Source organism: Pongo pygmaeus, chromosome 1 (assembly GCF_028885625.2).
Source record: "Pongo pygmaeus isolate AG05252 chromosome 1, NHGRI_mPonPyg2-v2.0_pri, whole genome shotgun sequence".
Lineage (NCBI taxonomy): Eukaryota > Metazoa > Chordata > Mammalia > Primates > Hominidae > Pongo > Pongo pygmaeus.
In genome coordinates this window covers 140,216,550-140,244,482 of record NC_072373.2, presented here as the reverse complement: position 1 = coordinate 140,244,482, position 27,933 = coordinate 140,216,550, and the positions used below count along the sequence as shown (strand labels likewise).

At 40.1% G+C, this 27,933-nt stretch overlaps 1 protein-coding gene across 4 annotated transcripts in view; it reads left to right on the top strand.

Moving 5' to 3' along the window:
- Window positions 1–27,933, top strand: part of LRRC8D (leucine rich repeat containing 8 VRAC subunit D) — a 114,316-nt gene that overhangs the window by 63,588 nt on the left and 22,795 nt on the right. Inside the window, exon 1 of one of the 4 annotated variants that reach the window (XM_054477057.2) lies at window positions 17,518–18,021. The exons of the other annotated variants lie outside the window; for them this stretch is intronic. The gene's annotated coding sequence lies outside the window, so the exon portion shown is untranslated. Of the gene's footprint in view, window positions 1–17,517; window positions 18,022–27,933 lie in introns of those variants that run through there. 4 annotated transcript variants of the gene reach the window in all.

The window sequence follows — 27,933 nt, the reverse complement described above, 5'->3', positions numbered from 1 at the left end:
TTACTTAAATGGTGTACTGTTGGATCTTGGCATCAGGAACCTTTCCTTGCCTTTGTGCCTTATACCCAAACTATTACAGTTCCCACCTACATTTCTCCTTTTAAGATACTGCGTTTGCACTTTCTACCTCAGTCCCACTGATATCATGCTTGATGTTGCCTCCAGCTAAGTTATGACAGCAACCTCCCAGACAATTGCTAGTATCTCTTATCCTCCCATCTCCCCACAACCACACCATGGATCTCGTATACCATGGTATGACTATACATTCTAAACCTATTTTATGTTATTGTGAATCTGTACCATCTGTCCGCTGCCTATTAAATAAAACTACACTCCCATTAAATTTTGATGTCCTCTGAAATCTGGCAAAATCTTACCCTTTGACTTTATTTCTTATGTCTACTCAGTACAAATTTTTGGCTTCATCCAGGGATCTTAACCTTAGACATAGAATGAACTCAGTTCTCCTCAGTGCCTTTGTTCATGGTGGTCTTCCTGCCTAAAATGCTGCATATAGCATTGTTTATAAAGTATAGATGCATGGATGCATATATTATGAGTCATAAAAGAAACATGAGGGCCCAGAAACACATTTTCCTTTCAAAGAATGATGAGGAAATTCATATCTAGACACATTCCTCTACTTTCCATTTCATTTCCACCTTGATAATTAATGTACTGACAGTGTTAGAATGCATTAACTTAATAATGGTGTGAATACATCCTAGTAAGGGTAGTACCAGCGCATTTAACAGCCTGAAGGAAGAGATTTTTAAGTTAGGGTGTTTGGAAAGGGCAAAAAGGCAATAGTAAGTTTTCTATATATGTGCACTAAGAAATATCTGTCTGGACCCATCAGAGAACCCTCATTCTACTGTTGCTGGTGTTTACTGTCTTCCTTAACGTTGTTTTCTTTGAGAGAATAAACACATTGTGCTTGGGCATCAGTGAAGACCTGGTGTGCAGAGAGTGCCCTGCTGTCTTTCTCTTACAAGATCCTCAATTCCTCAAACCATGGCTTCAGGCTGCAGGCTGCGGAGGCAGAATGGGCAAGGAGTCATTTTAAGTTCACTCCCTGGTTTCCTTTACATCAGTTTTCATAAGATGTAACCTGATGTGTCTTGGACCTATAGACAAATGCTGTTTTGCTTGGTCTTCACAATGCAAAATTATTCTGGTTTGTTGAGATGCTTTACCTCATTTACTTGCATTTTTCCTTCTATTCTTTTACTCCTTAAAAGTTAAGGGGTGAGAGTGGGGAGAGGAATAGTAATGGGAGAATCTGTTCCATATCATACCTCATCCATGATGAATCTCATTGCTTTCAAAATTTTTACTCCCATTTTTAAGAGTGTAGTGCCTCATCCATGGCAGTTAGTGGAAAGTTAAATATCCTAAGATTTATCCTTTGCCAATTCATTTAATCTCTGAAGAGTGAGAGACTCTTCTCAAGTCTCAAGACAGGGAGGTGCTCTTCTCAAGAGCTCCAGATGGGGGAGGTCATTTGTAACTTCTTAAGGGATAGAAGTTACATTTAGGATTTTCTTTTTCCCCCAAGTTTCTTCTTAGAAGTTTAAATAGTGGAAGAAGGATCTGGTAGCTCTTATACTGTAGCTCACTCTGTAAAATTTTTCCTTATCCAATAACTTAAGTACTTGTTAAATCATAGTAGCAATTAAGAGGCTGCTTCTCTCTTTCTGTTGGCATTCATTTATTGTAAAGACAAGAACATCTTTTTAGAAACCTTAAAGCACTTAATAATAAGCAATTTAAATAAGGTGAGAAGGAAGAAACGTTTTCCTCAGTTTTTATCTCAAAACATATGGTGTATTAGCAGCCCATAAATTGGCAGTAACAGCAGCCTATTTAATAAAACGGAAATATGCATGTGAGGTTAATCAGGTCAAATACAAATATGCATATGTAGAATGATCACTTCAAAGAAAACTGCAAATTTATTCATAGCAAAGAATGGAGGGGAATGCCATAAATATTAACAGTGGTCAGAAACTTACCTGATTTTTTATTCTTTTACTTCTATGTATTTATATTTTCCAAATTTTCCTTATTGAACGTCATTAACTTTATAATGAAAAAGTCACTTTTTAAAAAGACATTTTTAAAATGTAGCATTTTAATGTTTTTAAAAATGTTTTAAAAAGACATTTTTAAAAAGTGATGCCAAATGATGGGTGTGTGCTGATTTGGTGATTTGTTATTTAAATTTTATTTATTAGAAGAAAAAACTGGGAGAAAAGTAAAATGTGGGAGAATAAATGATTAAATATGACTTGTTGAATATACTTGTCGTTTACATGGGCATAAATCTGGAAACCTCAGATATCTTGAAGGGTCACAAAGAGCCGATTTATTTGATTAAGTTAATTAATACGTATGAAGTCCTTTGAGCAGTGCTTGGATATGATATGCTCTTTTTTATTGTTTTTGTTTTCGTCATTATCACCCTTGGACACTAGCACATATTATAATACCTTGTACGAATGGGAGTGTTCACTAAATGCTTGTCGAGTGAATTTTTCTAGACTTTTCACAACTCTGGTTCATTTAGTAGTTGTGTCACATTTGGACTTTGATGCCCAGAACTGAACTGAACACAGAATGACACACGTCATCTGACAAGTGCAGACTGTCTCCTCCCCTGTCCTGGCCATTGCCCTGGTAATGGTTTTTTTGATGAGCAAGTCCCTTTGTTGCCTCATACCAAGCTTTCAACCTATGAAAACACTGAAGTATCTCATAGATGCAGTAACTAAACCAGTTCTCTTTCCCTCATCTGTACTCTTGAATTTTTGAATCAAATTATTAACTTCCCTGGTAATCTAACCTTTTTTTTTGTTTGGCCCACCTTTCAGCCTATTAAGGTGTTTTCATTGCTAATTCTTTCTATCCTATATGTTATTCTCTTAAGCTTTATGCAATCAAAATTTCTGCAGCAGTATCATGAATTTAAAATATGAGATAGGACGAGAGCCCTATGGCATGGCATTCTTCTTATTATTTTCTTTATAATGTTACCACCTCAGTTATTTAGTTTCTTGGCTAATGACAGATTAGGGAGCCACAGGGAGGGAGTTTTCTTAGAGAGGGGTGGACTGATCATATCCTGAGTTTATTATCTGATGCTGCAGGAGAAAACAGAAAAGATGTAAAAAGGCACCAAGGGAGACATGACACTATGCATTTGTCAAAACCCATAAAACTTTACAGCACGTATATTGAACATTAATGTAAACCAGATTTTTTTAAGTCATTTAGGAGGTTGGAGGATCCCAGGATGAAATTCAGACTATGACAAAAGAATCCAACTGTATTACAAAGTACAGAATAAACTCACTGAAGAAAGTGAATGAAAAAGGGTACCAACCTAAGTAACTTAGGAACTATATGCAAGCACTATACTGTATTCGATAAAGTTGTTTCCCATGAGGATATAAGTTAATGATTCTGAAACTATTATATATGTACACTGGAATTGAATAATAAGTAAATGGATAGTGGATGATGAGGGCCTTGGTTTCTCACTTTGGAATGGAAAGTTATAGATAAACAAGGAGAGAAATGATCCATGTGGTAATGGATTTGAATTGGAGATATCGGTATGAATTCATGTTTAGCTTGATATAGATACAAAATACAAAGAAATATTTATAGATATGTGTATATACACAAGTTAGTACGCACACAATTTCTTCACTGTGTCAGCTGAGAGGGCCTAAAAGCAACAATGTCCCAGCAGCAACAAGCATACCTGGCATCCAGATCTTGGTTTCTAATACCATTATCCTATAAAAGCAACCAGGACTCCTGGCCGAATGATGGATTCTGGATTCTAGAGCGGGGACCGGGAATGTGCAAGATGAACTTGGAGCATCTTGTAGTGCTGGAAAGTAAGGAAGCGCTTAAAAAACCCACAATGACGAAGGTTTATCAGAGGGACACAGGAGATACTGAAATAGCTCACAGTGGCCAAAGATGAAATAATTTGAGCAACAAAATAAAGTAGTAATGAACTATAACCCAAACTATGAAATATGTACCCATCCTGATATAAATAAATGATTGAATCAATAAATAAATGAGGGAGATAGAAAAATCTATGCAGAAAAATTCCAAATGACTTATGTAGGTATTATACTCTCAAAGAAGTGGGTTATAATAACTTGTCATTTCCTTAAGTGTGGGCTGTGCATGGTGACTTCCCTCCAAAGAGCAATGTGGGAAGGGCTAGAAACCTGACAAATACTTGCCCTGGTGAGCAAGGTTAACATCAACAGTGGTAAGTCAGGCTGGTGTTTATGCTTGATATGATGTGATGAGAATGGCACTTTACCTCTGGGGTCTTCCTCCCAGAAACCCATAATTTCAGGCTAATCATGAGAAGAACATGAGACTAATTCCAATTGATGGTCGTTCTATAAAATACCTGACCAATACTCCTCAAAACTGTCAAGGTTATCAAAAACAAGGAAAATCCGAGGAACTGTCTCAACCAAAAGGAGCCTAAGGAGATATAAGTAATAAATGTAATATGGTGTCCTGGATGGGATCCTGGAACAGAAAAAGAACATTAGGTAAAGACCAAGGAAATCTGCAAAAAGTGTGGGCTTTAGTGGATAATATATTTTTATTGGTGTGTGAATTGTGACTAATGTATGATATTATTAATGGGTGGAGTACATTGTAACTCCTGGCAGTAACTTCACAAATTTCCTCTAAATCTAAAACTATATTGTTAAAATGTTTGTTTAAAAAAAAAAAAAAAAAAGGCAGGCTGGATGCACTGGCTCATGCCTGTAATCCCAGCACTTTGGGAGGCCAAGGCTGGCGGATCACTTGAAGTCAGGAGTTCGAGACCAGCCTGGCCAACGTGGTGAAACCCTGGCTCTACTAAAAATACAAAAATTTAGCCAGCTGTCTTGGTGAGTGCCTGTGGTCCCAGCTACTTGGGAGGCTGAGGTAGGAGGATTGCTTGAGCCTGGGTGGTCGAGGCTGCAGTGAGCCGAGATTGTGCCCCTCTACTTCAGCCTGGGTAATAGAGTGAGACCCTGTCTCAAAAAATAAAATAAAATAAAATAAAATAGGCTGGACGCGGTGGCTCATGCCTGTAATCCCAGCACTTCGGGAGGCCGAGGCAGGTGGATCACGAGGTCAGGCGATCCAGACCATCTTGGCTAACACAGTGAAACTCCATCTCTACTAAAAATCCAAAAAATTAGCCAAGTGTGTTGGCGGGCGCCTGTAGTCCCAGCTACTCAGGAGGCTGAGGCAGAATGGCGTGAACCCGGGAGGTGGAGCTTGCAGTGAGCTGAGATCGCGCCACTGCACTCCAGCCTGGGCGACAGAGGAAGACTCTGTCTCAAAAAATAAATAAATAAAATAAAAGCCTTCAGGATTCCAAAAGCAATGTAGGAGAGGGCAGCATACCACACCCTAGGAGCCTGGGGGCCTCCGTGTTACAAAAGTGTTGATTGATACTCTTGATAATGGAGCTGAATCATCAAGAACAGGTTCAACTTTGTCCTGAGAACCAACTAATTCAGGGATGTTCTCACTACATTTTCCTGGTTACAGCCAACTTTTTGGTATTTATAGCCCCAGGCTTTCTATGCTATATCATTCATTCAGTCTTTTTCCAGACATGGTTTAACCTAGGAGTCTCAATAAGTAGAATTCATGTCTGAGTCAGCCTCTCCATATCCCCTTTATCTCCTGGCAGAATCTCTGGTTCCTGGCTCAGGCACATCCGTGTTTTTGATTTTTGATTTTGGAATTATCTTTTGACTTAAGAAGTCACAAAAATAATACAGAGTTCTGCAGTATCCTTCACTCACCTTCCCTTATGTTAATGTCTTACATACCGTAGAACAATTCTAGAAACCAGGAAGTCAGCATTTATACAATACTGTTAACCAATCTAGAAACCTTATTCAAGTTTTGCCAGTTTTCCTACTAATGTCCTTTTTCTAGTCCAGGATCCAATTCAGAATCCCACATAGTACTTAGTCTCCTCCAAGCCATGATGATAGTTCCTCGGTTTTTGTCTTTCTTTTTTTTTAGAGACAGAGTCTCGCTCTGTCGCCCAGGCTGGAGTGCAGTGGGGCGATTTTGGCTCACTGCAAGCTCCACCTCCTGGGTTCACGCCCTTCTCCTGCCTCAGCTTCCTGAGTAGCTGGGACTACAGGCACCTGCCACCACGCCCAGCTAATTTTTGTATTTTTAGTATAGACGGGGTTTCACCGTGTTAGCCAGGATGGTCTCGATCTCCTGTCCTTGTGATCTGCCTGCCTCAGCTGGGATTACAGGCGTGAGCCACCGCGCCCAGCCTCAGTTTTTGTCTTTCATAACATCAACACTTTGGAAGCATACTGGCCAGTTACTTTGTACCTTGCCCATCCATTTGGGTTTTCTGGTATTTTCTCATGATTAGATTGGGGTTATGCATTTTTGGCAAGAATACCACATAAGTTATGTGTTCTTCCAAGTTCGTCATATCAAGATGCACATGATGCTGATATGTTTTATTACTGGTGGTGATAACTGTGATCTGTTAGTAAGGTTGATGTCTGCCACTCCATTATAAAATTATTGTTTTCTCTTTTGTAATAAATACCTTGTGGAGAGATACTTTGAGACTATGCAGATATCCTGTTTCTCATACTTTTGCCCACTACTTTTAGTGTTTATCAGTGTCTTGTGTCTGCAACAGTTATAGCTGTAATGTTTGCCTAATAGTGATTTTTGTCTTTCCATCATTTCCTCTACATATATTATTTGGAATTCTACTTTAAGAAAGAGCTGTCAAGGTGCATTCATTTTAGTAATAATGATAACCACAATAATGTTGATTATAATAATAATGGTACCCAACATTGTTATTATGACTTGCTTTGTGCCTGGCACAGTGCTGAGTTCTTGGTTTCACTTTTATAACACCTTCTTAATTAGCTCATCTGTCTGCAAGAGTTATATTTCCTGGAGAACCCTCTCCAGCATTTCCTTTCCCTTTGTTCCTGTAACTTTCATTTGCCCCTCTGCCATCATCCTCCTGCCCTCTGTAGTAACAACTCTGGGTTCTCTCACTCCACACTAGACTTCGGTCTCTTATCTCTGTATCTCCGGTTCCATGTATAATGTTCATCACATCATAAGTGCTCAGAAACTGTTATTGAATGAAATAATTTGTTTTGAGCCTGTGTAACCCTGGTTCATCCTATCTGAGCATGCTACATTGTTCCGTTTCACATTCTGATAATTGTTCTTTAGTAGTCAAGCCATGTTTGCCCCATATGAAGCTCACAGTGATAAAATGCTGGATATTTCACAGTGCTGCTGCTGTTAAGCAAGGTGTCCTGAACGCCCTCTCTCCATGTTTGAGTTTTTAAATTATGTACAAGGCTTTAGGCTGCTCCCTGTTAAATATCATCTTGTTTGTTTTAGCCTGCCTTTTCAACCTATGGAGATCTTTTTGATACCTGATTCTGTTCCCCAGGCCATTTGCTATCCTTTTCAGCATTGTGTGATTTAAAATTTTTCATCTTCCAAATGATTGATAACAGTGTGGGATAAGGCAGGACCAAGTTCCCCGCTTGGCATTATTTAGTGCTCTAGGTGCAGTGATTTGACCTGTAAGGAATCTACAGAACTGTCACTAGATTGATATTTCTTTTTTTTTTCTTTTGAGACAGAGTCTTGCTCTGTCGCCCAGGCTGGAGTGCAGTGGTGCAATCTCAGCTCACTGCAAGCTCCACCTCCCGGGTTCATGCCATTCTCCTGCCTCAGCCTCCTGAGTAGCTGGGACTACAGGTGCCCGCCAACACGCCCAGCTAATTTTTTGGTATTTTTTAGTAGAGAAGGAGTTTCAGTGTGTTAGCCAGGATGGTCTCGATCTCCTGACCTCGTGATCCACCCACCTTGGCCTCCCAAAGTGCTGGGATTACAGGCGTGAGCCACCGCACCCAGCCGTAGATTGATATTTCTATCAAATTCACAAGGTTATTGTATGTAACTTTGTTAAAACTTTCTTGAAATCAAATAAAATTCAATCAGACAAAGTTTATTTGAAATTACATGTCCTCAGCTCTCAGTTGACATGTGGTTAATTTGTTCTTTCATTCATTCATTTATATATTTATTAAACAGATAATCTATAAACATCTATATGACAGGTACTGTCCTAGGTGCTGAGAATAGAGTGTGAACAAAATAGACAAGATCTCAGCTTATGGATCCATAAGCAACCAAAAACATAAACAAGATAATATAAAATAGCTGTAAAAGCTATGAAGACAATGAAATGAGATGGGGACTAATCAGGAAAGGCCTCAATGAAGAGGTGCCAGCTGCGCTAGAGCAGGAGTGATGAGAAGAAGAGAACAATGAGAAGATCTGGGGAATGAACAGTCCTGCAGAGGGATGAGCATGTGCAGAGGTCCTGAGTTACAGGTGAGCTTAGCATATTCAAAGAACTGAAGGGCAGCCAGTGGGCGAAAACATGGTTATAGCTTTCAGTTACTTGATAAATATTCGTATCACTTTTTTCCTAGAAAGCATCTAACTTCATGCTTAAAATTTGACTTTATTTGCTCATTTAACTAGGAAAAAAAGGGTAGACCAGAATTGCAAGAGAATTAGCATATTTCCCCAGGAACAAAGTATTCTGAAAACAAAACAACAGAAAATACTGGAAATTATGCATTTTTAAGATTGATAAGAATGCTCTTGTTTTCCCAAGCATACATTTTTTTCCCTGAAGTAGATACAATGGAACCCATCTATATTGTGATGGGACATACATCATTGTTCTGGATGCTTTAATATCTAGTATTTTAGAATGTCTTTTATACTGGATAGTAGTATAAAATGCCTTGAGACATGCAGTTGGTTTTTAGACTTAAGACCTTGATGATTGCTGACTTACTCTTTTTTCAGTAGAGCATAGTGGAAACTAAAAAGTTTTTTAGATGTATATCTGGAGTAATTTAATTACCATTTGAATTGTTCTGTATTTGCAGATAATTGGTGGTGTGAGTTTTTGACTGACTTGAGATTAAAATGTGCTAAACCCTTACCTGATAACTCTCATTAGAGCAGTATATGCTGGAAGCAGAGGGCTCTTGTTATGGACTAAGTGTTTATGTCCCCCACAAAATGTTGGAATCCTAACCCCAGTGTAATGGTATTAGGAGGTAGGGCCTTTGGGAAGTAATTAGGGCATGAGGGCTCTGCCTGCATGGATGGGATTCATGCTGTTATAAAAGGGACCCCAGAGAGTTCCCCTGCCCTTTTCTCACCATGTGAGGATAGACAGGGAAGTCAGCTGTCTGCAGTCTGGAAGAAGGGCCTCACCAGACCCCGCTGTGTTGGTACCCTGATCTTAGATTTCCAGATTCCAGAACTGTGAAGAATAAATGTTTGCCATTTAAGCCACCCAGCCTGTGTAATTTGTAATAGCAGTTCAGACTAAGACAGCCCCATATTACTCACTCTTCATCTTAGAGTGAGCCGAGCACATAGCATTCTTGGCATCAGTAGCACAAGGGTATGAAGGGAAATGCTTGAAGATGACTGGAATGTATAGTAGAAATGTGATTCCTGTTTATCTCTGAGTGTTAACTTTCAGAACATAGGAAATTGAGATGCTCCCTTACACATTCTTTTATATAGCAATTTAGGGAGGCAAGTTGAATTTAAATCTTTTAGGAAATTGGACAGAGTCATAGCCCATTGGGTTTAGAGGTAGTATAAGAAAGGTTGCTGACATTAATTGGCTAAAATGAATGGAGAACAGAGTAAACCAAGAAGATAGTGTTCATGTACATTATCAGCACAATATTGAGTAAGCTGAAATATAGAAAAATAACGTATGCTTACTATTATTGGAATGTGAGTGACATAAGTAAATTTCATAAAGGGAATATAAGTCACCACTCAAATAGTTGTTTCTTTCCTTTCCTTAAGGTACAAGTGTTCCATATCTTACGGGTGAGTACAATATTGGCCGACGTGATATGGAAAATTCTGTCAAGTTTGGAGACAGCCATAGTGTTGAAAGTTCTTAGTGCTTTCAACACTATGAAATAGTGCTCGTGTTCTTTCATTGTCAGATTCCATGACCCAAGTGTGTGTCTGTAGGTGAAGGTGTCCCACGCCCACCCCGCCCACTGATCACTCAGTAAACAAGCAGGCTGATATCTCAGTGCCTACAGTGAGCAGTGTTAACTGACTCCTGTACTCGCTTGTCTGAGGACAGATAGGTGTGCTAGATAATTAACATTTTTTAGAAACAAAATTATTACATTATCCTAAAAATAAATCAATGTACTGGGAACACATGCAGGACTTTTATATTACTACCCAAGAAAAGATAAGCCTACCGTATTCATATAATATATTATGAAGTCTGTTAGATGGCCTTAAATTTGTTCATTTTTCTTATTTGACAAGAGTTTTAAATCCCTATGTACTTACAGATTTGGCAGACTTGGTATGTTTTCTTCAAGCTGTCATAAACAAGCAAATGGCTTAGAAAAATTCCCAGCTAGGTAATTTTATCTCAAATATCTGCTTAATTTCAAAGGCAACTTGAGTTAGTCCTGTGCAAACTCAAAACACTGTGTGTAAATATATGTGTAATGATTTTTTTCTATGTACCACATGTATCTTCTAAGTAGCATAATGTTGCTTTTAAAGATGTACCTGTTTGTTTTTTTACTTTTAATTTTCTATGTGAACAAATTTGACATGTACTTTTAAAAATTAAAATATCTTCAAGTTTCTATTCATATATAATATTTCATTTTAGGCAACAATTGAACTTCTGAAAAGTTGATGAGACGTTGAACTTCTGTAAGCTAAATTATTTTTAGATGTCTTGAAAGAACACTAAGAAGATGAATAATCATACCAATTTTTTCATGATTTTAGTAATCTCTTTATCATGTTTCTTAAAGCAGTTTACATCTATGTATAATTTGTGAGGCCCAGGATAGAATGTCTCTGAGTCTGATACTCCAGAGTAGCATACTCAGCTCTACAGGGAAAACTTTTCCATAGGAAACATCAGAAAAGGAAAGGTATGACAGCACATGTTTATTAAACATATTACATAGTATATATGTCTCCTCCTAACAGGCAAGCGTTAGAACCTTTGTTAGACATTGTCATCTTAATATAATGTAATGTCCACAAATACATTCTCTAACAGACAAGAAATGATACATGAGTTTTAGGTTTCCAGACTAACAACCCAAAATCTATGGCTTAAGTGGCTTTGTATAAATACATGGCCAATAATGGCATATTTCCAGGACTTGGAGCAGAGGTAAGAGTGTGGGGAGAGGATCAGCCTTGAAGACTCCCCTGTGAGTGAGTGGGAGGGTAGAGGGGTGGATGAGGGTGGTAAAGGATAGATGGGAAGAGGCCAGGAGGTGGGGAAGGGAGGGTCGTAAACTTTGGATCTGGAGGAGCCCTTAGAGATCATGTCGTCTGACGCCATCATTGCACAGAAGGGGAAGCAAGATAAAAATGTTTATGTGCCTGGCTCGTGGTCATGTAGCTAGTGGCCAAGCAGGACCTAGAATGCAGGTTTCTGACTCCCAGCACACTTTACGCACTGGGAGTTTGCTAAGAGTAGCTGAGAAATACACACAGTGGCTTGGCAGGGAGAAAGAGGCTGTGAAGAATTAACACAGGTAAGGGGTGTTCAGGCTGAGGGTAGGGCAAGCTCCTGTTTGAAGATCAGGGTTTACCACCCCTGGAGGACAAAGGTGGTGAGAACCCAGCACAGAGGTCAGGACTCTAGTCAAATAGATGAGCATTCAGGACAGAGTCCAGTCTAAGAGCAGGAAATCTCCATACCACACTAGTGATGATAATAATTACTCTTTCTCCCTTTCTCTGTCTCTCCTCTCTTGTGAATTATAGTTGTTAATAAACAAGCTAAATCTATATAGTGTGAAGTAAACATTCACATATTCTCAAAAAAAATTACTACTTGTTGGATACCTATTGTGCATTAGACATTAGGCTAGACACTTTATTGCAGCATGATCATTTAATTTTCATAATAATCCCTTTGGAAAGGTGTGGTGGTTCAGTTTTTGCAGATGGGGGTGCTGATTGATATTCAGAGAGTTAAATGATTTACTTGAAGTCAGCAGAGTGTATTAGAACCTATTCATTACGTTGGGACCAGAGGGGCAGAAGGAAATCCAAAGGAAGAGAAGTATGCAGATGTGTTCAGATACACATTTTGACGATAACTATTGATGCATGTACATCTCTCTTGGCTATACTATGGGAATACCTTAAGTAATTCACTGGCAATATACCTTCTTGCTAGTATTTTAATAGTATAGATCTGTTAATGAATTATCTTAGAAACATTATACTTGGTGTATTCTGTTGCTTTATGGTTTCATTTTAAGTTGAGTATTAAGGGAACACAGTATTTTAATCGGAACTCTGCCAGTGCTTTTATCTACAGGCCTGTTGCCATTTTTGTCTTCTGTGAAATTTTTGTCACAAGAAAGGCGGGATTATGTTTTTTCCTAGCAGATTGAGTTGGTGTAGTATATTCTTGATTATCAAAATACTTACATAGATTTGAGATTTTGAATTGGTAAATATTCATGTGGTGTTTAAAAGCATGATACATATTGCACAATCTTAATCCCATTAAATTGGATGCTGTGTCTATACACACGCAGGACCTAGGAGGACACGTCAAACTGTAAACTGTTTGTGATTGTGGATAACTTTGTTCTTTGCTTCTTGTGTTTTTCAGTTTCCTATCAGGCATATATTAACTTTTTTTAAAAAAGGTTATTTTTAATAACCTGAAAAAAAAATGATTTGCTGAAAGTCAATAGTTTGCTCTGAGATAGGACACCGTGATTTGAACTGGTCTGCCTTAGCCAAATCTCATTTGATTTCTGCAGTGCTATGTTGCCCTCCTAGAATCACAGATAAAAGTGGTGGGCGGCAGAGGTGCAGTGGAGGTAGAGGCTGGGACAAGGTGCATCCTGGTGAGTGTCTGGTACAGGGAAGGAGCAGTATGGTCGTGGTGTAATAATTGGAGGCCACCTCTCCTAGCACAGCAGATAACAGAAGGAATTCCCACCTAACCCCCATACTCGCGCCTAAGCAGCTGAACAAAGATGTCTCTGATATGTGGCTGAACCTCTGTATGTAGTTTAGTGCTCACAGGCAGCTGATACTGGGACGAAAAATCTTGGGTTCCTAAAACTTTTAAAACATTGAATACGAGCCAGTAAGCAGTCATTGGTATACTGCAGTTATTGTACCAGAGTTAACTGATGCTGTAGAAGTGAGGCCACCACATTTATCAAATCTAAAAGCAGTTCATGGGAGGATGGTGAAAAATGGAAAACCGAAACCTGATGAGGAATCGTGAAATATCTGTGTGGATGTTTAGCCTTGTACTCCACCTCTATGGGGAAGGGAAGGAAAGCATTATTCATTGAGCATCTCACAGTGTTCCAGATATTAGATGCTTGCCAATCCTCGCAAATTCTACACAGGAAATACTCTCACTTCCTGTGGGTCAGGACATTGAAGCTCAGAAAGAGCTCATTTGCTGTGGATCACATAGCTAGTAAATGGATTCACACCCAGATATGCCTGAATTCAGAGTCAAGTGAAAGAGGAATTAGACTTAAATCTGAGTGGCCCCAGCAGCAAGGCTAGGATCAGTGAGTGGAAAGGAGAGATCGGTTCATCTCATAGAATGATCCAAAAGAACTTTCTTGTAATAAGTGCTGTTCCCAAAATCAAGCAAAGTACCTTAAAACACAGACATACATACACAAACAGCTTTACTAAGATTTAATTTACATACTGTAATATTCACCTGTTCTAAGCATACAACTACAAAGTGCCTTTTAAGGTAGTACATTTCCTGCCATTAGAAATGTTTGTGCAGAAAGGGCTGGAAAATCTCCCAGATAGAGTAGAGGAATGTTGTGTTTCCATCTCTATGAAAGCCAGTGTTGAGTAACTCAAAAGCAGTGTCCATACTGTGATGTGCTGAGTGGCTGTTTACTTAAGTGTTTTAAATGTCGATGGATGTAAAGGAAAGGAAAGTTCCAAAAGGTGTTCCAGTTGCGCTTTTCATCTTAAATTTAGATCAACGAGATGAGCTCTTCAGCTTTGGAAACACCCAGGCCTTTCATTCTGGCTGCACACTACCGTTGCAGGGGAACTTTTCAACAATTCAGATGTAGATTCAAGGGCCTACCCTAGGTCCACTAAGTTGGTACCTCCGGGGATGTGGCCTAGCATTACATTAGTTTTGAGGCCACCCTGCGTTATTCTAGGGTGCAGCTGTGCTGAAAACCACTTTCTTTGGCTGAGGAGAGGCTCAAGTGTGCCAGAGGGTCATGGAGGGTCAAAGTTACAAACCAATCCCATTCTGCCGGTGACCTGTCTTTTCTGCCTGGTCAAATCAGCCACATCCAAGTTACTTCTAGTTCGCCAGCCATTGCTGCTGTGCCATGTCTGGCTCTTTGAAGATGTCTGACAGTGTTGGCAGTTAACCAGAGACAGTTTTGTGACTTAATAACCAGATCAACTTTGTATGTGATTCATGTCCACCAGACATTTTTGCAGAGTTTTAGGATGGAGAGGACCTTGAGGAAAGAATTAATGTAAACTCCATCACCTTAGCTGATCATCATTCCTGCTTTTAGAACAATTTGAACAATAATTACACTCACATTTGAAAATTTTGTGCATCTGTTCTTCAGTTGTGCAGGTCACAATGTATAGGCCCACATCAAAGGATCAATGCTTTCAGATTTGTCTTCTATGTGGAACTTGTATGGTTAAATGATTATAATGTAATAAAGTGAAAATCTAGTCTGGGAGCTAGAGGGTGCCAGAACTGATGGTCCTGGGGATCCTTTGAAACCTTTCTGAGCTTGTTTCTTTGTCTGTAAAATGTGACCAACAATTCCTGCCTTGGAGTATCACTCTAAGAATTCAGCTAAAGAATATGTGTGATAATGTCTTGCAACTATGTATTTATTGCACCCCTTCCATGTGCTGGGTAGTATACTAGTCCCTGGGGAAACAAGCGTGAATGAATTATGATCCCTGCCCTGGAGAATCTTACAGCTTTAGTGAAGGAGATAGACTCAAAACCAGATAATTGTACGAGAGTGTAGAGGGGCAGAAATGCACAGGATACTCTGGGAGCATCAAGGGAGGATTAAAAGGACTGGGTTATTGGTGTAGAGATTTCCAGGAAGGCTTACCATAGGCACTGATGGCAGGCAAAGACAGGAAATTAACAAGGTAAATTGGAGAAAACTGGGTACTTTAGGCAGAGGAAATGCAATGGGCAAAAGCCTGTGGATGAGAACCTGGTAGAGGACGATGTGTTACAAATGCTGATGGTGTTTTATTCAATTCTTGCTTTCCCTTGGGAGAAATGACTTTTGGGTACAGTGCATCAGAGAAGATTCAAAAGGTAAAGGTGGTGAGAGATGTAGGTTAAAAAGTCATCATCTGTTTTCTTAGTTTGCCTGATTTTGTGTGGGTATTTGGAATATACCTACACAAAATGAAGCAGAATGCAGTTGAGTGATTTATGTCCATCATAAAAAAAAAAAAACTGTGACTAAAAACAAATCTTTGTTCAGGCCAGATGTAGTATATGTTTACCGCTTGAGGTGAACATCGAAGCATAGTGGCACTTACTGGAAGTATCTCTCAGAGAAAGGAGGCTGGTTTTATAAAGAAAGTCTTTGGAGCTCAGGAAGTCTGAAAGCTAAGAGTTGGTCCACAGAGCAATGAAGATAAGCTTGTTGAGCCTCACAGTAATTTTTGTCTGTCCCAATTTTTAGGCAGCAAAACCACAGCAGCATCTCATCAAGACTATTGTTAATGCAACTGTCTCCATTGGTTTATGTGTCTTATCCTTACCCTGTTTCCTTCACAACTGTACCATCTTAGGAATCAGGAATCACAAAGCCAGGTATCCAATGGTGATTTCAGTTCTTTGCCATGGCAAGTGGAGGCCAGAGGGGTCAGGGAATGTAAGGGGTGCATAATTCTTGTGCTGTAGGCTTTCCTGCCATACGTTATCAAGTGTACTCTACAGCATCTTGATAACAGCCTCTGCCCTGGGAAACAGACTGTGACCATGCATTTCTAGTCCAGCAAATCCTATCAGAAGACCAAATGGCTTCATCAAAAACAGAGTGACAACCTCTTCTCTTTGCCTCTTCTGCTGACTCTGTTAACAGGCAACATTGGGGCAGGAGAGTCTGCAGGGTCTTTCATGGCTGCTTGAGTTCTCACCAGTTTGTCTGAGCTCTGATTCCTCTGCCCTGTAAGCGTAAAGGAGATGTGCTGAGTGGAAAGAGCTCTAAACAGGCAGCCAGGAAGCCAGATTTCAGGTCCATCTCTGCCTCTAACTGGCAGCCTTGCCTTGGGTAAATCATCAGTGGGCAATAGTTTCTCTCCTGTAAAAGGAAAAGATTGGGTTTAGATTGTTTCTGAAGTTCTCTCTAGATTTAACCTGGCAGGAGTTGAAATTGCTAACCTTACTCTTAACTGTGCCATTGCCCAATCCCCAACTGTCCTCACCTCTGCCCCACCCTTTCATTGCCACTGTCTCCTTCATACTTCCCCTTCCACCTGAGCTGTCCCTGCCAACTCCATTCTTTCATGCCTGCCTCTCTGTATCTGGAGGGAATCCTTTGGTGCCCAAGCAGGGCTAGATTACCAGATACGCAGACTAAACGTGTTTGGGGCACCAGAAAAGCAGACACCGTGCTCAAATATGTTTTTTAAAAAAATAAGTTGATATTTGCTGCTCAAAGAAATAAAGCCGTGATCATGAGAAAAAGCAGACCTTAGCTCGACTTTCTTATACTTATTTTATGGTTTATTATTTAAATTTGATTTCTATTTGGAGGAACACTATAATCTTGGCAGTACTTCGTGCCTCTGAAGGCTTCATCTTCTTCCTCCTCCTAAACTTCTTGAACTCAGCCTTTCCACCGAAGCTTCACAGAGGTAGGGAGATGCTGCTTTGCTCTGCCCTTTTCTCTGTACTGGCCACGTGTGCTGCTTTTAGTATAGTAACACATTTCTCTATAGCACTTTCTAGGTGAGCATCTCCATGCTGGGGGCTAGGCCCTGGGGCAGAAGTAGGCCAGGGAGAGAGGCACAAGGTGTGAGACACACTCTTCCTCCTCCAGAGTTTATAACTGAAACATATGTTTTCTCCACAACAATTAAATGCCAGAAATGGCCATACATATTTGAAGGAGTGCAGAGCAGTCTCTGGAAGATGCTCCTGCAGCAGTGACCTTGAAGAGAAGATGCAGGAAAGTTTAACCGTATTAACAAAGTGTGCATATCTGAATAGCTTGCTACTTTATTTCTAAGCCCTAAATCCCATGATTGTGGACTGTTGGCTGCTTCCCATTTTCAGAGCTGCCCCAAACCAGTTTCTCCCAGACTCAGACATTCTCTCTGTGTCTTCATATCTCTTCTGAACTGACTTTTGTCCTTTGAGCCTGCCGTCTCTGATAAGCTGCCGTAGCAACTGAGAAGAATGACCAAGTTGAGTCCCTGAGCCCACAGAATAAAAGGATGTTTTCTTTTTCTTTTTTCTTTTTTTTTTTTTTGAGACTGAGTCTCGCTCTGTCGCCCTGGCTGGAGTGCAGTGACACCATCTTGGCTCACTGCAAGCTCCACCTCCTGGGTCCACGCCATTCTCCTGCCTCAGCTTCCCGAGTAGCTGGGACTACAGGGCCCGGCTAATTTTGTGTATTTTTAGTAGAGACGGGGTTTCACCGTGTTAGCCAGGATGGTCTGGATCTCCTGACCTCGTGATCCACCCGCCTCAGCCTCCCAAAGTGCTGGGATTACAGGCGTGAGCCACCGTGCCCAGCCAATAAAAGGATGTTTTCTAATGGGTTCAGTCTGGTTGCTTAGGGGGAACATTTGGCTTTCGCATAGACTGTAAGTAATCCCCATTTCTTTATTTTCATAGTCTGGTTAATCCTATGTCATTGCCTTTGAAGTTAAATAAATTGATTGCTTAATGTGCACTGGGCACTGTGCTAAGTGCGGACATCTATGGGCTCACTAAATCCCCACCACAACCTCTGAGGTGAGTGCTGTTGTTTCCCACTTATTGAGAAAGACAGAGATGTTAGGTAACACACCTGACATCACACAGCTAATAAATGGCAGAGCCAGGATTCTTGGCTCTGGCAGTGTGACTCCTGTGTCTCTTCTCTTAATCATTGCACTGTATGTTCTCTGAGTGTAAAGGCAGAGAGGGTAGAGTTGTGGGTGTGCTGGAGACAGCATGGGGAAAGTAGTAGCACTCTCCATTTGAGTTATTGAACTGATTTTGAGTTTCTTTCTTTCACAATGAAAGTTGTTTGAATTGTTAATAAGAGGAAATTTTAGAAAATGCTTCACCTTGAATATATTAGGTTATATCTCTTCTCTGTAATGGCATCTTTTCAATTCTCGTCATCACTTTTTTTGTTTGCCTAGTATGTGATCAAAATTAAAGTTGTCTGCTGTAGATGCCTTTTCAATGAGGTACACAGTATCACATTGCCACATGTAATTTCCACTCAGGTGACACTGTTCTCACTGCTGAGAGAAATGGCAGGATTAGCAGAAAGGGTGGTATTAGATATTTTATCTCCCTTAATCTACAAGCAAACATGGTTACCCATATTGGAATATGTCTTTTCAGGATTCTGGTGGACTCGGTTGGTTTATTTTAAGGATGAGAGTTTCCTCCAGAAAGTTAAGCATTATTACATCTGCTGCTTTACCACACCTACTTTTTGGGGTGTTTGCTGATGTTCATAACTAGTAATAACTGTGATTCATAAAAAGGAATCTCTTATTTTTACGAACATTTCAATCTGGTGTCTTGAGTTGAGCCCAGAAACTTTATAGCTGGCTCTGAATTTATTTCTCCCAAAACATAAATGTATTTTTGAGATCCTCTTAATACCTCTGGTATCTGATATTCACACATCATTTTATTTAATAATTCTAGAGGCCTGGAAGGCTGCTAAAAGTCATTGTTTTCGCCTTTGAGAATAATTACCATCCTGGAATCCCTAGTTTAGCCTGAGACCACCTAACCTCCCCCTACTCAGGATTCAAGCCAGTTCTGTCCAAGGACAAACCAGAGAGGGCCTAAAGAATTAAAGTGGGCAGGGCAGGATGAAAACACTAATAGTAGAGATAGCTTTCTGAGCTATCTGGAAGGATCGTCCTCACCCTCTCCCAATACTTCTGCCAAAGTTAAAAACATTTCCCCCTTAGTTTGGCTCCTTTGGGAATCCCCAGGCTCAGTTGCAGTTTTCATTGCAGCTGTAAGTGACCATCTGACCACTGGTGACTTCAAGAAAGTTGGACCTTCAGGCTCTTTTTAGAGTTAATGGAGCATCCTGTAGTTTCACAGATGTGAAACTGTTTTTAGAGATATCAGCTGCCTGCTGGTCTGGTTCCTGGGCTGTGCCTTTTCGGTTCAGCCCAGGGGAAAGGGAGGAAGGAAATAAAATGAAATGAGTTCATTCACTTTTCTTCCTTAAAAGGACTGCAGGAATACAGGAGAAGGATCAGGGGCATCTGCACTCAGTGAATTAACTTTTTCTTCTGTCTGCTCCAGGTTATTTCCTTTGGTTCTTGCTGACATGTTTTACCTGGAGCTCTATTGGCCACTCCTGCACTGCACAGGTATTAGGACCAGACTCTGTAAAGCTGCAGGGAGGGATGTAAACACCTTAGCATCCAGAGTCATGACTTAGTAGAAAACACGTCAGTTTTATTATGAGACCTAAGTTTGAGTCCCAGTGCCACTACTATTAATTAGCTGGGTAATATTGGGCAATCTTGGAGTTGAACTTTTTTAACAATTTTTCCCCTAACTTGAAGTTGGTAATAACACTTACTTTACAGGATTGTTGAATGGTTGTGAGGATGAATTAAAATGTTGACCATGTTAAAGTCATTTTGTAAGCCATCCGGTATCCTTGCTGTTATAGTTCTATGCACAGCTGATTTTTTAGTTGCAGGCAAACGAATTTTTACATGGAAATACTTGATTTTGGAGGTTTTAAATAACCCTTTTATAAAGGATTGATAGTTTAAAATAGTTGGTTGTAAAAATGAAAAGCAACTTGGAAAGAAATGTCATGGTGCCCTTCAGATTTATTTCAGCACACATAAAAGAAGCCTCTTAAGAGTTAAGTTTTCACCTGTGTCATTTGGCTTAGAAAATAGTTTGAAGAAACTTTCCATGGGGTTAATGCTCTACAAGGGTCAAAAACCTATTTCCATGTGCTAAGACATCAATAATATTTTTAATAGGGCTGTTTCTCTTTTGAATATATGTTAATTGTTTCCCTCTAAGAATTCACACAGAAATTGGATATCATATTTTGGACTACCTCCAAAGACTTTTGTGGGATGGAATATGGTCAAATACTCATTCATGAACAAATAAAACCAAACAGATTTGTTTCCCTCTCACCACATTTTTGCATTATATCTTTAATAAATATTCACTGAAAGCTGTAAGCTATACAAAGCAAGGAAAACTACCCACTATTGAAGTTTGAGGGAGCCAAGTGAATAACCCCTCTTTCATGCCCAGATTCCACACCAGTTAGAAAGATAAAGGAGTCAGGCTGGTTGATAGCAAAACATCATCTTTATTACTGATGATGCATTTTGGAGAATATGGTTTTGGGTCTGCAGCCAAGTAGGCCTCCAGAAATTTTATCCCTGAATTAGATAAAACTACCCACCTTTTCTTGGCATGCCAGAATAATGGAAGCTGGTACCCTGCAGGGGAAAGCTGCCTTCCCCCAGCAGGAGAGGAGTCCAGAATTCATGACCTTTGCAGACAGGCAAATCTCAAACAGAACGAAGAGGAGGAATTAGTGAGGGGGCAGCAAGGAAGGCCCGGTGTATTATTGTAAGGAATTCTCTCTTGGCAATGTAACATGAAGAGAATGAGTAAGTGTCCTCTTACCTCAACACCTGCAGTAGGGTCTTCAAAGGTAGCTGAGACCTGGCCCCTGCTTACCAGGGACATTGAATGGGGAAGGAAGAGAAGACATCTCTACAATTGTATTTGAACAGTTGTCCTTCTTCGCAGCTTTAGCTAAGGCTCTAAATGCAAGTGGGAGCACATTTTTATGGGGCAGCCGCATTGTTCACTGGTGTTTTAACTGCCCCCCAACTGCTGTTTGCTTCTCACATCTGAACCTTCTTTCAAGCATCACTTTTAGGCTTAAAAAAATCCCTATTTGACTAAAAAAAATGAGAGGAACGATTCCTCTTTATAAAATGCTAAACAGAACTAGACATCTGGTACTGTACACACTGTAGCCCAAAGGTGAATTTTACCCTCAATATAAGCCGAGTATGCTGTATGGCAACAGTCAGCTCAAACAGAAGCTCGAGCATCGCTGTAGAGCTGCTATCATCACTGAAGGGAATTCATCATTATCCCCGTTAGTAATTTCATAGCTTTGGAAACTGGTTTATAGTACTTGACTGACACAACCCCAAAATCCCACCCCTGACTCTGCCTTTTCTACTTTCCTCAACTTCTGTTCCCTTTTTAAAGAACAAGCTTTTGTGGAATTTAAAGTAGACTGTGACTGGCCAGGTTGCTGGTTGCTCACAATGCCTGTCCTGTGTGTTGGTTTTCTCAGCCAAACTTTTGGGAGCCAGTTGTCACCCAGGACCCAAGGCTGGCATTCTTTGGAAAAACCTGCCTGTGTGTCATGCCAAGTTGTGTTAGCCACTCCATGTTATTCTTAGATGGGCTCTGGAGTACAGCCAGCCTGTGTGCATGCATTTGTAGTAGGCACTGGATAAGAACTGGAGTAATGACTCCAGAAGAGAAGGGTCACAGCTCTAACCTGCTGAGTCATCTCAGCTCAGCCTTGCTGGCAAGGCCTCCCAGGCTGCATGTAGTTTGCTTTTCCTGTTCATTGCATTCCAGCCTGTCAACAGCTATTTTCTGAAGGTTTGTGGGGGCTCATGTAGAAAAGGAATAGGTCTGGGTGGAGGCCAGGAATCTGAATTTGTATCATGTACCCTAGCTCATCTTAATTCAAGTGTTAGTCTATAAGAAACACAAGAACGGGTAATTCAAGCTCCTCCAAACAAATCTGTCAGCATTTACTCATGCAAGAAGGCTATTTTCATGTATCACGTTCAGAACACAAAGGGTCCCAAAGGGCTTCCCATCCATCTTTCAGGTGCTGGGCTTCCTGTCTTCCACTGTGTTGTTTGTTTTTTTTTAGACTGAGTCTCACTCAGTTGCCCAGGCTGGAGTGCAGTGGTGTGATCTTGGCTCACTGCAACCTCCACCTCCCGGGTTCAGGCGATTCTCCTGCCTAGCCTCCTGAGTAGCTGGGATTACAGGCACAGACCACAACACCTGGATAATTTTTGTATATTTAGTAGAGACAGAGTTTTGCCATGTTGGCCAGGCTGGTCTTGAACTCTGACCTCAGGTGATCTACCCACCTAACCTCACAAAGTGCTGGGATTACAAGTGCGAGCAACCATGCCCGGCCACTCAGTTGTTTTAAATCATGTATTGGCTATGAGCAGATGAGGAAGAGGAATCACACTGTGTATTGAGATTACTGACAACCTTTCTAAGCCTCATTTTCTCAGAGTTTTAGCCTCAAAAGGGACATTGATCAATTTGTAGTCTGATTTCCTTCTTTTCTCAGTTTACAAAGAAATTAGAGGAATTATTTCATGAGTCCCCCAAAATTAGTCATTTCCTGCTTTGTGACCCCACAGCATTTTGTTCATACTCCATATTTTAAGTAAACACTGTTTTGTAATTAATGTATTTATATGTCACTTCTTTCCACCATCACCACCAGTCCCCTTGCACCAACTGATTTCTTCAAGAGATGGAACCAGGTCTAATTTATGTTTGTCTCCCACCAACCCAGTGACAGATAGATGAATCATGTTGCCTGGAGAGGTTAAGGGATTTGCCTAGAGTAGCAGCCCTGAAATGTGAGTGGCTTTCATAACTCCCAGCCATGTACTTATCACTTGTATGTTGCCAGAAATGTTTTTAAATGATGTGAATTCATGCAAATGAGTTAGGACACAATTTTCCCATTATGTTCCTCTACACTAGCTCATTTATAAAACATTCATAATAGTGATGGTGATGATAATGATGATGTCATCACCACCCACCCAACTGTATCATCTTAAGGATCAAGCTAAATAATATTTGTGAAAGCTTTGAAACTGGCAAAGCCACCTTATACAGGTATATAGATTGCTATTAACTCTAGTCTGTTATTATTTCTGTGTAATTTACAAAGTATTTCATATTCATCATCTCACTTCTCATTACACCTCTGTGAAATAGGTGGTCTCATTGTCATTTCACAGACACAAGAACTGAGGCTGAGCGAGACTAAGTATTTCAACCATCATCACAAATGGATGAAAGAAGACTAGAACCCAGCCAGCCCTTTTGCTTTCTTCCAGTACAGCCACCAGATCAAGGCTGCAGAGTCCCTCAGGGGTGTTGTTTTCATCATATCTGTTGAATCTGTTGCATCTTCTGTTGTGTGTTTAGGTCCTCAGGTCCCTAAAGCCCTCCTGGGTGAGCCCAGGAAAGAGACATCTTCATGAGAAATGAGAGTGAGGCCCTTATAAGACCAGTTATGTATGTGTGTTTAAATGCTAGTCTGGTTTTTCATTTTATCAAAATGCAGGGCTTAGACACAGAATGCTTTATAAGACAAAGCAAGTTTGATTTTGAAGTGGCCGACCATTGACCATGTTGGACCAGCAGCAGCAGCATGTGGATATGTGGGTCCAGGCAGGAGGGGCTAACCTCTCTATGGCTTCTGTCTCAATGGGGAGTTCCTTACCGTGACTCTCAGAGGAAATGAAGGATGATAAATCCAGCTGCTGCTTCCTGTTTCTATAATTTGGGGATTTATTTTTTTAAAGGGTAGAATGCTTTATTTTTAAACCAGTGGAAAATACCCTCAACGTGTTCCTTGTTAGTATTTCCTTGAAATCTAGATGCACTCATTTGAGCTTTAAAGGAGTGGGTGTGTTTGCATGTGTGTGTGTGTGTGTGTGTCTGAAATTCCCATGATGCTGCCTGAGATGGCTCGCTCTCTCTCTTTCAGTTTTTCAACAACAATAACAACAGAATGAAAACCAATTAAGGCAGATTTCACTGGGCAGGAAGCTCTATGTGAGATTGATGACAGTGTCTGATTTAGAGGAGGCCTGTAATTTATATCTGTGGTATTGCTATCTCTCCGGCTATGCTTGTGCAATTCAGGTCTGGTTTTTCTTCTGCTTGTGATTGTGTCATTAGTAATAAAGACCTGAGTCATTTAGGAAACACACTGCCCTCTCACATATCATTGTTTACAGACAGTAGCTGTTTGGTATAGATGATTAGGATGCCACTTTTGGAGTTTGATTATGTAGCCCCTGACTCCATAACTAAAACCAATAGGTAGAAATATATTTTTCCAGTGCCATTTTTTTTTTCATTTCCTAATTTAAGAGACAGAGAATGTATATGGGGTTCCAATGGTACATCGTTCAGGAGCAGCATAGGAAATTTATCTGGCAAAATAGAATTATAAGAATTTAGTAGGGTCGGGCACAGTGGCTCACGCCTGTAATCCCAGCACTTTGGGAGGCCGAGGCGGGCGGATCATGAGGTCAGGAGATCGAGACCATCGTAGCTAACACGGTGAAACCCCGTCTCTACTAAAAATACAAAAACTTAGCCGAGCGTGGTGGCGGACGCCTGTAGTCCCAGCTACTTAGGAGGCTGAGGCAAGAGAATGGCGTGAACCCAGGAGGCGGAGCTTGCAGTGAGCCAAGATCACGCCACTGCACTTCAGTCTGGGCAACAGAGCGAGACTCCGTCTCAAAAAAAAAAAAAAAAATTTAGTAAATATACCAAATTCCCTCACTGAGTAAGAATCTTGGCTCTAATTTAAGTCCCTTAGCCCCTCCTTTCATATTCTTAAAATCATAGCTAAGGTACTATTCTGCTTATAGTGGGTGATCAGTACATATTTTGTACTTATGAACCAGTAGGCCTAAGTGAGTTGTTTATTCTTTTAAGAATTATGGTTACACTTTAATGAATTCAGAATAAAAAATAAATCTTCACAGCCTAAATTTAGTGAACAGATTATACTGAATATTTGGTCTGACTTTGTTAACAACTTTTTGAAGATAAGATTTTAAAAATTTGAGACTATGACACTTACTGGAGGACTGTTCCAGCACACTGGATGTTGTAGAAGTCTGGAATTCTCATCTCCATTCTGCCATTTCCTTGTTACAAGTTTCTTGGCTATAAAATAAAGTTGATATTATTTCTTTGTCTCATAGTAGTTTGTGAGGATCAGATTAGTTGGAATCCATGGAATTCTCTTTTAAAAAGTGAGATTATGATAAAGACCTTAGGTAATATTGTTATTAAATGACAGTTGGGTTGTTGTTTCATTTTTTTTAGACTTTACTCCTTGTGCCCTTAGGCAGCCTTTGACTACCAGCATTTTCTCACCTTTACTTTAAGGGTTCCTTCTAATGATTTTTTTTTAATTTGTAGAAGCAAATTTAATTTAATTTGAGTTAATCTGTAGTTTAAAATAAGCTGAGGGGGCAGGTATGGGCTTCATAGTGTCAGTCAGATCTGGGTTTGAATCCTGGTCCACCTTTTATTAGCTGTGTGATCTCGGTCGAATTACTGAAACTTTCAAAACCTATTTTCTCTCAGTAAAACTGGAGCAGTAATACCACTGCTCAGGATGGATAGGACAATTTAATAAGCTCAAGTATGTAAGTGCTTGGTTATTCAGGAGGGGTAATTTTCTTCCTGTCTTCCCCTGCCTATTAGCAATAGCCTCAGTGTTGAATGGCAAGATACAGCCCAAGATTTTCCTATAAACATGCCAGCAGTGCACAGCTCCTCCCCTCTCTACCTCATCTTTGTCCCTGTATACCATGGTCAAGGAAATGAGAAGTAAACTAGCCGCTGTAGGTCACTGACACTCTCCTTAGAAATACTAAATATTTCTTTTCCCACCTTCTTTTCAGTGTAATCTGACCTGAGTTCTCTGAATGCTTGACCTTCCCAGGGAGTTTCAGCGGGTGAGAAAGCCTGACACTGCTTGGATTACTTGAATATATACAGAGCTACTCACTCATATGTCCATGTGTTTTTGGGGTTTTTTTTTTTTTTTAGTTATATAGTTTGTGGAGTTATTTTGCAAGTTACCTTTTTGCCTTTAGACTTTTCAAAAAAGAACCTTTTAAAATTTTATGACGGGATAAGCAATATGGTGGTTAGCAAGGTTAATGTTTACCAGTTTGCTGAAGGGAAAATCAAACAACATATGTCCAAACTCTGTTTAAGAATTTCCATGGGATTCTGAATTCCTTAATCTCTGTAGTTTTATGAAGTCATAGCAACTGCTGCATACTTGAGTTATAGCTCCTTGTCGAAATGTGGTTGTATAATTTGACTTTATGTTCAAAATAAGAAACAAGTAGCCATAAGAAAAACATCTCGGTACTCTCTCACCCTGCTATTTCCAACTTTTACCTCTCTACTCCTTTCCTATCCTGAAAAATACACCCTCCCATCATACCTGCCTCCCCTCCTTGCTGTTGTACCTGCCTTTTCTTTCGTCCCCAGCTGAGATTTGAGAGGTGAATATTCACTTTCCCACATACCCTTGCACACTGTGAGCCAGACTTTTTCACCGAAAGTGCTCAGGCCAAAGTGTCAAGTGACTCTCAGCTGCCAGATCCAGCAGTCACTTTTGCCCCTTAACGTGCATGACTTGCTTTTGACACCTGCAATACTGCTTACCACTCTCTTCCTGAAGGGGTTGCCTCCTTTGGCTTCTAGGCCAACATTCTCTTCATAGTTCTCCTCATCCTCTGGCCCACCCTTCTTCCTCTCCTCTGCTAAATGCTTTTCTTCTCCCAGTTCCCTAAATGCTAGTGATCCTCTGGATTCTGCCATTGGCCTTTTTTCTCTGTGTATGCTCTCCTTGGATTATCTCGTCCTGCATATGTGGATTAGTCATAAATCTGTAAATCCCAGATCTTTCTCTTAGGATTCAGGACAACCAACTACTAGATACCTTGACTTAAATTTATTATACCACTACCAGCTATTCCAACTGAAAAATTGAATTGACTGGAAATCATGTTGACTATAGAGTAGTTCTCTCCTTCATCTCCCTGCCTCCAGTCTTTCTTCCCTTCAGTCTTGCTTCTACATTCCTGGTAGAATTCTTTTTAAAACGGAATGGTGACCTCATTGCCTCACTTGTTAAAACCCTTCAGGGGTTCTTTACTGTCCCTTTCTAATTAGGATCTTACAATATTGAACTTTCCCTGAGTTGTACCCTGGAAAATCTCCCCATCCTTGAATTTTCCAACCCTCACCCCCCACCCCCACCCTTTGGTGTTCTGAGAAACCACAAAGGACTATCTTGCTCGCCAATATTCTGAGATTAGACCCATCTCTGTCCTTCCTGACACCCAGATGACTTCCTTGTTTACCTGCCTCTATAAAACTCCAGACCCCTTCCTTTTCTTTGAGACAGTCCTCATTAGTGTTTTATTGCAATAGCTTGAAGAAAATCACCTCCTTAATTGTCTGGTGCATTTTGTCTCTCACAAGTCTTACCCTGTTAATTTATTACAGTTATCATTATATCATGTCATGTTTGTTTATAATATAATCTCTATATTAGTTATAATAAATTACAATATATTATTTATAAATTGTTAGTATAAAATACTGTTTTATGTTTATACTTCCACTTTAAGTCC